Below are 8,154 nucleotides of genomic sequence, written 5' to 3' on the forward strand. Positions count from 1 at the left end.
AAAGGAATTTATCAACACCAAGGCAATATAAGAGGAAATGTTGGAGGAACTTCTTTAAGAAGAAAAAACATGTATCAAAATCATGAATAAAGAATGGTAATAACTATATATTTATCAACAAGTACCTAAAATGGAAAAGAGTTAAGTGCTTCAACCAAAAGGTAGGGAAATTGAATGGATAAGAAAACAAGACCCATACATATGCCTTCAAGAGACTCACTTCAGATTAAAAGACACACAGAGACTAAAAGGAAGGGGATGGAAAAAGATATTGCCTTGATGGACCTTGAGGGTATTGCGCTGGATGAAGTAAGTCTGATAGAGAAAAACAAATATCGCATGATTTCACGTAATGTGGAATCTAAAGAACAAAATAAACAACAACAACCAAAAAAATAGAAACAAACTCATAGATATAGAGAATATTTTGAGGGCTACTAGACGGGGGAGTTAAGGGGACAGTGAAAAAGGGCAAAGAGATTAAGAAGTACAAATGGATAGATACAAAATAGTCATGGAGATATAAAGTGTAGCATAAGAGAAATACTCAACAATGTTGTAAAAAATATGTAAGGGGGAAGAGGGGTACCTGATTTAGTGGGGTGACCACTTCGTGAGTTATATAGATCTCTGATCACTATGCTGTACGACTGAAACAAATATATTATTTATGCCAACTGTAATTGAAAAAAAAAACTCATTGAATTGTACAATGTAAATATGAGCAACTAATTGTCTAGTATGTTTCAACAAACCTGGGGAAAAAAAGAAAAAAAAAAGAGCTGGTCGTGAGAACACAGACAAATGCAGGTTGAAGGTCAGCTTTCAAACTGAAAAGTCAATACTCTGCAATTCTTCCTAGGTCATGCAAGAAAGGGAAATACCGAGGAACTGTAACTACTTCAGAATGAAGGAGACTAAAGAGACATGACAACTAAATACAATGCGATCCTGGGCTGGGTCCTAAACCAGAAAGGAAAAAATGGCATTTTGGGGGCAGTTAAAAAATAAACAATTTTAAAAAAACCTCGAATGGGGTCTGTAGATCGGATAGGAACATATCAATGTTGATTTTTTTCATTTTGAAATATGTATGCTGGTTATTTAGGAAAGTGCCTCTTTGGGGGAAAGACCCATTGGACTATTTAGAGGTGTAGGGACATTATTGGCTTGCTCTTATAGTTCAGGGGAAAAAAAAAAACAGTAAATATATATACATAAAATATTTCTATATATAATAACAAGATTTTTATTTTTAATTACATAAGTTGGTATATGTAAAGCACTTGACATCCATCAAACTTTTTTACAAGTTAATTGTCTCCCTAAAAAAAGAAGAAGGAAATATTACGAGGAAATATTAAGGCTGTGTCTACAAACTCTGTCCGAAATAAAGACTGATACCACGTAAACTCTCACTTCAAAAACAAGGGTGGGGCCCACTAGAGGACAGTAGTGATAATAACAGGTATTTAGCAACATGCCAGTATAGATCTTTTTGATTACAAAGCACTTTTGATTTCATTATCTCATTTTATACTCACAGTACCCCAGGGAGACAGGCAATTATCATTATTGTTGTTGTTGTTTTATATTATTCTTACAGTCATTATTATGAAGAAATGGCCATTCAGAGACCTCAGAGTAGGCCTAAATAATAATTAAAATTATGGTTTACCTTTTCAGGAAGAGAAGCAATATTGTTCTTATAACTTATATGCACACACATACATAACCACAAGCCTAATATTCTCTGGACCCAGAGGTATCTCTCAAGATCCAAAGGAAAATGTTATGATTGTGTACTCAGCCTCCTCACTATAGAGCTGCTCCAGCCTGACCTTAACATTCCTGAGAATAGGCTCTATGACCCTCAATATACAGCTACATATTGCTCAAATTTCTATCTCTGCACCTTCACTCATGCCATCCCTCTATGTAGACCCTTCTCCAACACAGCACACTTGCTCAAGGCCTTTTGTTCCTAAGCAGATGTTGGAAGACTGTATCTACAGTGACCAAAAGGGGCATGAATAAAAGAACCAAGAAAATTAAACCGGATACTGTTATGATCTCATGTATACGTGGAATCTAAAAAGCTAAACTTGTAGAAACTGAGAGTAAAATTGGGGATTACAAGGGGCCAAGCGGTGGGGGAAATGGGGAGATGTTGATCAAAGAGTGCAGACTTCCAGCTGGAAGATGAATAGGTCCTAGGAACATGATATACAGCATTATGATTATAGTTATTAATATTATACTACATACTTGAAACTTGCTAAGAGCAGATTTGTTCTCACCACAAAAAAAGAAATGGTATTTATTATGTGACTTGATGGAGATGTTAGCTAATGCTACTGATAGTAATCATATTACAATATAAGTATATCAAATCAACACTGTCTCCTTAAACTTACACAATGTTATATGTCAATTATATCTCGATAAACATAAAAAAAACAGTCAATGTTAAACGTAAAAAAAAAAAGTCAATGTTACAAAAGACAAAGAAAGGCCGCAGAAATGTTCTACATGAAAGAAAGCTATAGAGATATGACAACTAAATGCAATACCTGACTCTGTAAAAAGGACATCATTAGGTCAACTGATAAAATTTGGATATGGACAGTATATTAGACAAAATATCAGTGTAAACATGTGAGGTTGATAACTATACTGTGGTTATATAAAAGAATATCCTTATTGTAGTATTTAGTAGACCTACTATTGCAGTTTAGTGTTTAGTATAATGTAGAATTTAGAGTTAAAGACTATGATGCATATAACTTACTCTTAAATTACTCAGGGGAAAAAATGTATACACACACATAGATAGTATGTTTAAATATATTTATATGAATGCATGCATATTAATGTATATATGTGTATGTAAATATGTACTTAAACATATTTCATATATTTAGAGAGAGGAAGGAAGATAAAGAATACAAATGATAAAGTAAATGTGAGTAAAATGTCCCATTAGATAAATCTTAGTAAAGGTTATAAAGTGCTGCTTGTACTATTTTTGTTTGCAGCTTTTTATAAGCTTGAAAATATTTCCAAATGAAAATGAGAGGAAAGAAAAGGAAAGAAATTGGCAGTCCTGGCCCCCACTGCTGGCTTCCTGAAGAGCCAATGAACAGGAAGAATTCAAGTATGTCTTTAACCCTCTTCAGTCCCTTTTCTATGCCCCAAACTTTTTTTTTCTTTGCATTTTTTGTTTTTTTAATTGAAGAAATGATTTAAATTTTTTATTTTTTCTTTTACTTTTTTTCCCCTTTCTCCCTATTATTAAACTTTGTTAATAATAACAATAAGTTACATTAAAATAGCTGATGCTTTCATAACATTCTTGTGCTTATTAGGCACTGTTTTACATGCCTTTTATGTATATTAACTCATTTAATAACAGTTTACATACTATTATCCCATTTGATGTCTGATTACATACCATACATGGGAAAAGTGTATACACAAGTAAGCCAGTAGCTGAAGAAGGTGGGTCACCTTGGGCAAGCAGTGGGGCTGACTCATACCTGCCTCTTTCTGCTCTATGTTCCATCCTCCTCCCCCAGGTGGTTCCCAAACCTAAGAGAACAATGAATTTACCTCATAGCTTTTAAAAAAAAAAAGATTCCCAAATCTTCCCTCAGATTCACTGGTCAGATTCCCAAGTCTTCCCTCAGATTCACTGGTCAGAACCGCCAGAGAAAGGATCTAGAGACCTGTTTCTAAGTTTTGTTTAGTCGTTTGGCACCCTCTTCTGCCCCCATAAGCTCTTTCCCATTGCCTCTGCTCCTAGCATGTCATGGAATACACCCTCCCAGACCCCCGCTCCTACTCATCTGGCCTCTGGCCTCCTATCAGCATCCAGAGCTGATTCTAGCTGAGGGGTAAAAGGCCCCATAGGCCATTCCAACCTTCTGTCAGACACCAGGTGATGTCACATATGGTAGGCCCAGAGGATTCTTTGCTCATATGCCCATTATAACATTTCCTTCACTATAAATGAAACTTCTGGTTTGAAAAGCTGTTATGGGGGATCCCGTGTCAGTAAGCAGGCACTCTGAACCCTTGCATGATACTAGCAGATGCACAAGAAAGGCAAATGGACATCTGGTAGGATCAATTCTAAAAAGGATGTCCCCTGTAGGGTGAAAGCGGCCAGATGGAATCCACTTACCAACAAATATCAAGGTGGACTCCTTGAGAAGTGGTCCATACCATCACCTCATCTTTGGTCTCTGCCACCAACGCTTTGGATATTCAGCAGTGACAGTAACTGGACCAGCTTTCGTCAGATGAGACCCATGCAGAGCCTCCATCCCTGTTACTGTAGCTCCTCCACCCACGGGCCCATTGTGTGAGCACTGGGGCCATCATGGTAGAGGCTGACAGACATCTACCAGACAAGTCACCTTTTCTGCCTCATTGTTGAGTGACCCTTTGCTGGGTATTGATGGTCAACGCAAAAATCTATGTGCGTTGTGCCCACTCCCACAGGTTCAGTCACATGCCTCTTCCTCAGACTCCTAGTCTCATATACTCCATTCCTACTCCTAACCAAATTATTCACCACTGCCCAGGAATCCATGTAAACTACCTCAGGCCACCTCTCCCTCCATACAAAATGAACAAGCAAGAGCACTGCTCACAGCTTTGCCCATTGAAAGGATTTCCCCTACCACAGTCCTTAATACCACTTCTGAGTGGGGCAGCAGTCCATTTTCAATCCCTGCCAGCAGACCCAAGCTCTTCTCCAGTGTCATAGAGAACCCACTCCGTGAAGCCATGATATGAGCTGGGGGAGGCATCAGTGCAGCAGCGGTATATGCCATGGGAATGGAGGCCACCTGTGCATGTAACGCAGATTGCCAGGCGTTGGCCCAAACTACTCTAGACAGAATCTTCAGGCAAAGGCTGTTTTTGTCCCATCAGCTTTGGGAACCATAGATATGCAGTTACTCAGTATCTAGACCCAACACAGTTACATAGTAAGGCTCCAATGCATGAAGTAGACAGGAACTTGGCCCTCAGGAAGCCTAAAGGCGGGGGGGATCAGTAGACACAACTTCCTTAATGAAGGTTTAAAAACTACCATTTTAAATCAATGGATAATTCAATAGAGCGGTTACTTATAACCAAAAGCGGCCTGTTGAAATAGGGCAATCGGAAATAGCCCATTCCAATACCAATATTCTACTTTGTAAAGAATAAGTAGAGGATATGGTTCTATAGTGTAGTGGTTAGCACGTCTGCTTTACACGCAGAAGATTCTGAGTTCGCACCCCAGTGGAGCCGCAGTCCATGGTCTATGGTCATGCCACCCTGAACAAGCCCAATCCCGTCTGATCTCAGAAGCTAAGCAGGGTCAGGCCTAGTTAGTACTTGGATGGGAGGCCACCTAGGAAGATCAGGTGCTGTAGGCATAAATAATAATAATAATAATAAGTAAAATAAAGAATAAGTAGAATGTAGACGTGTGGAACCCTTAGCCAGACCAAGAGTTGGGAACGAGGGAAAACTGGGAGAGCAAAATGGAGAAAGAGGAAGATTGGAGCCTTTGGGTTATCTCAGGCAGAGGAAAGCAGCTGCTCTAGACTTTAGTGTTAAAGCAAGGGAGAATCCAGGACTAACCTGAGAGGAAGCTCTAGGTAACTGTGCAAGTTTGTATGCATACACACATCATGTGGCTTGCCAGCCATAACTCACAAAGGCCTCTCACAGATTTAGTTTCAGCCCATATGGTATTGATGACTAACATCCCAGATCATACTAGACTCTTAAATTCAAAACTTCTGCCTACTGTCAGACCAGATGTAGCATAATTCCAGTTTCAGAAGTATGCTCATCCTACCTACAGCCCATATTCTCAATGCTGTCCATGTCTCAACCTATATTTCTGAGATAAACGCATGTTGGTCATGATCCATTTTATACACACACACACACATACATACACACACACACACATATACATACATATGGTGTTTATATGGCTTTTTACATTTATTAAATATAATGTTAGTTTCCCCCAGGAAAAGCGAGACCCAACCGACAATATAGAAAAAGGAAGGCGCGCCCTCTTGTGACTCTGGCCTGACTTTGTCACTTAGCTGTGCAAGTTCCTTCTAAGTCTCGGTCCCCTGTAAATGCCCCCCCACAGATCATCCTGAAGATTAAATAAGAAATTGGATCCAAAGCGCCTAGCCGGTGTTTTCCTTAAAGCACTCAAAATTGTAGCAATTAATATTATTTCGGTTATGATTATGGCTGAGCCGACTCACCTGCGCAGAAACTGGTAAGGCAAAAGAGCGCAGAGCCGTCCCTGGGCGATGTGGGCTGGAGGGGAAAGCGGCTGGGGGTGGCCAGTCTCCCTGCCACGCGGAGTTTGAGCAACTTTACTCCACGCTTACCGTGCTGTTGGTTAATAAGGCACAGGTGGTAACACACAGCTTGGCGTCACTTCAAACCAAGCCCTTCTAGGCCGGATTTGTAAACGATGAGGAAGGAGAGGAACTCAGCGAGACTCGGCCGGTTTCCGCTGCACGCAGCCGCTCCAGCTCTCCCGCAGGGGGCGCTCACAGCCCGGCCTCCAGGACCCAGCCTGGCGCGCTCTCTTCTTTCCCGTGCGCTCTCTCCAGCCAATGCATCACTGGTTCTGTCGAGGTACGACTGAGTGGCCCTATAAAGCTGAAAGGACCCTTGTTGGCAGGTACTGGCAGGAATCCCTCGTATCAACAGACATCCTAGAGGAGCTGCAATTCCCCTTCCTAGTCAGGAGGATGCTTTGCAAGTATCCAAAGAGACCTTCCCTGAGAACTCAGGCTGCTTGAGACACCAAGCTCCTCAAAAGCAAGAACCCATCTTACTTACCTGAGGGCCCTCAGCAGCCACCCAGGCCCCTTGAATATATATTCGTAGAATGAATGAATAAATACATCAACGTTGAAAATAGAGAAGACAGTAGGTATCCACCTTCTTATCCTTGTAGTTTTCAGATTTTTGACAATCACCCCACCACCACCACCATTCCCACCCAAATTCTCTGTATGGCTCACACAGGGCTGACCCAATCCTCCCCTCCAAGACTGGGCACATGACTGGTTCAAGAAAAGTCACAAAGCCAGCTTGAATCACCAAATCTTGCCAGGTTTTTACCATTTTAACAATCAGAAAAGAGGGACTGTGGGCTCTAAGGACCAAGTAAGCCTGATCCTGCCTGGGGCCACTTTGCCAGTGTGTGAAGTGGTGTACCCGAGGAAGAAACCAACATGATGAAAGGCAGAGCAAGAACAAGAGCGGAAGAGATTGAACCTCTGGATCCAGCCATACCTGATCTTCTTCCCTGACTTCTAGATATAAGTCTATAAATTGCTTTTTTGCTACTTGGAAAATGAGAGAATTTGAACTAATACAATTCTCCTTTTGCTTTTACTCCAAATCAGAAATATAATAGCACTGAACTACAAGAAGCCTTCCAAGGTAATCCTGATATCTACAATTTCTCCAGGACACAGTGAGAACAGACTGAGGTCCAAATCTCACTTCTGCTTCTCATGGGTTATGTGATCTTGAAAATCTTTCAGGCCTTATGACAATGAACACATAGTTCCTTGTCACAAATAACAATCCTTTTCTAGATTTATGAGTTGGATTCTAGAAAAGTTTCAACTTAACCACACCACTCAAATTACTATGGTTTTTACACTTATTGATGTTTAAGCATCTATAGTATTGCATTTGCACATAAAAACCATTAGAAGGCACACCTGAAAATTATATAATTGTATTAACCAATGTCACGCCAATAAACTTAATTTTAAAACATTAATTAAATAAATAAATAAATAAATAGAAAAATAAAAACCATTAGAAGGTGTTCCTCATTTAGAAGACAACCACTAATTGGTCCAATATAAAGTGGAGTAGTAGGATGTATAGATGGATTTACAAGCTAGACTATTATGAATTTGGAAGAAGTGAGCTAGTAAAATCAACTTTGCTAGAGTGAAAAGTCACACAGTTGACGTCCTTGAGTCTCACTGCCTCCATTAGCTCAGATAAGGAAGAAGTAGGGTAAGGGAGAGCTTTCTGCCACAATCTTGTTAAATTTCAGAGTATGGTGCCCAGTCAACAGTAGGGCACCTA

At 40.1% G+C, this 8,154-nt stretch overlaps 1 long non-coding RNA gene and 1 pseudogene across 3 annotated transcripts in view; one reads left to right on the forward strand and one right to left on the reverse strand.

Moving 5' to 3' along the window:
- Positions 1-7,819, reverse strand: part of LOC112469603 — a 325,210-nt gene extending 317,391 nt beyond the window's left edge. For all 3 annotated transcript variants that reach the window (XR_003042707.1, XR_003042708.1, XR_003042706.1), the window contains exon 1: positions 6,291-7,819. This is a non-coding gene — a long non-coding RNA (uncharacterized LOC112469603). The remainder of the gene's footprint in view (positions 1-6,290) is intronic.
- Positions 5,314-5,432, forward strand: LOC112469757 (annotated as a pseudogene).
- Positions 7,820-8,154: the final 335 nt, after the last annotated feature.

This window comes from Pteropus alecto, unplaced genomic scaffold, assembly GCF_000325575.1.
Source record: "Pteropus alecto unplaced genomic scaffold, ASM32557v1 scaffold86, whole genome shotgun sequence".
Classification (NCBI taxonomy): domain Eukaryota; kingdom Metazoa; phylum Chordata; class Mammalia; order Chiroptera; family Pteropodidae; genus Pteropus; species Pteropus alecto.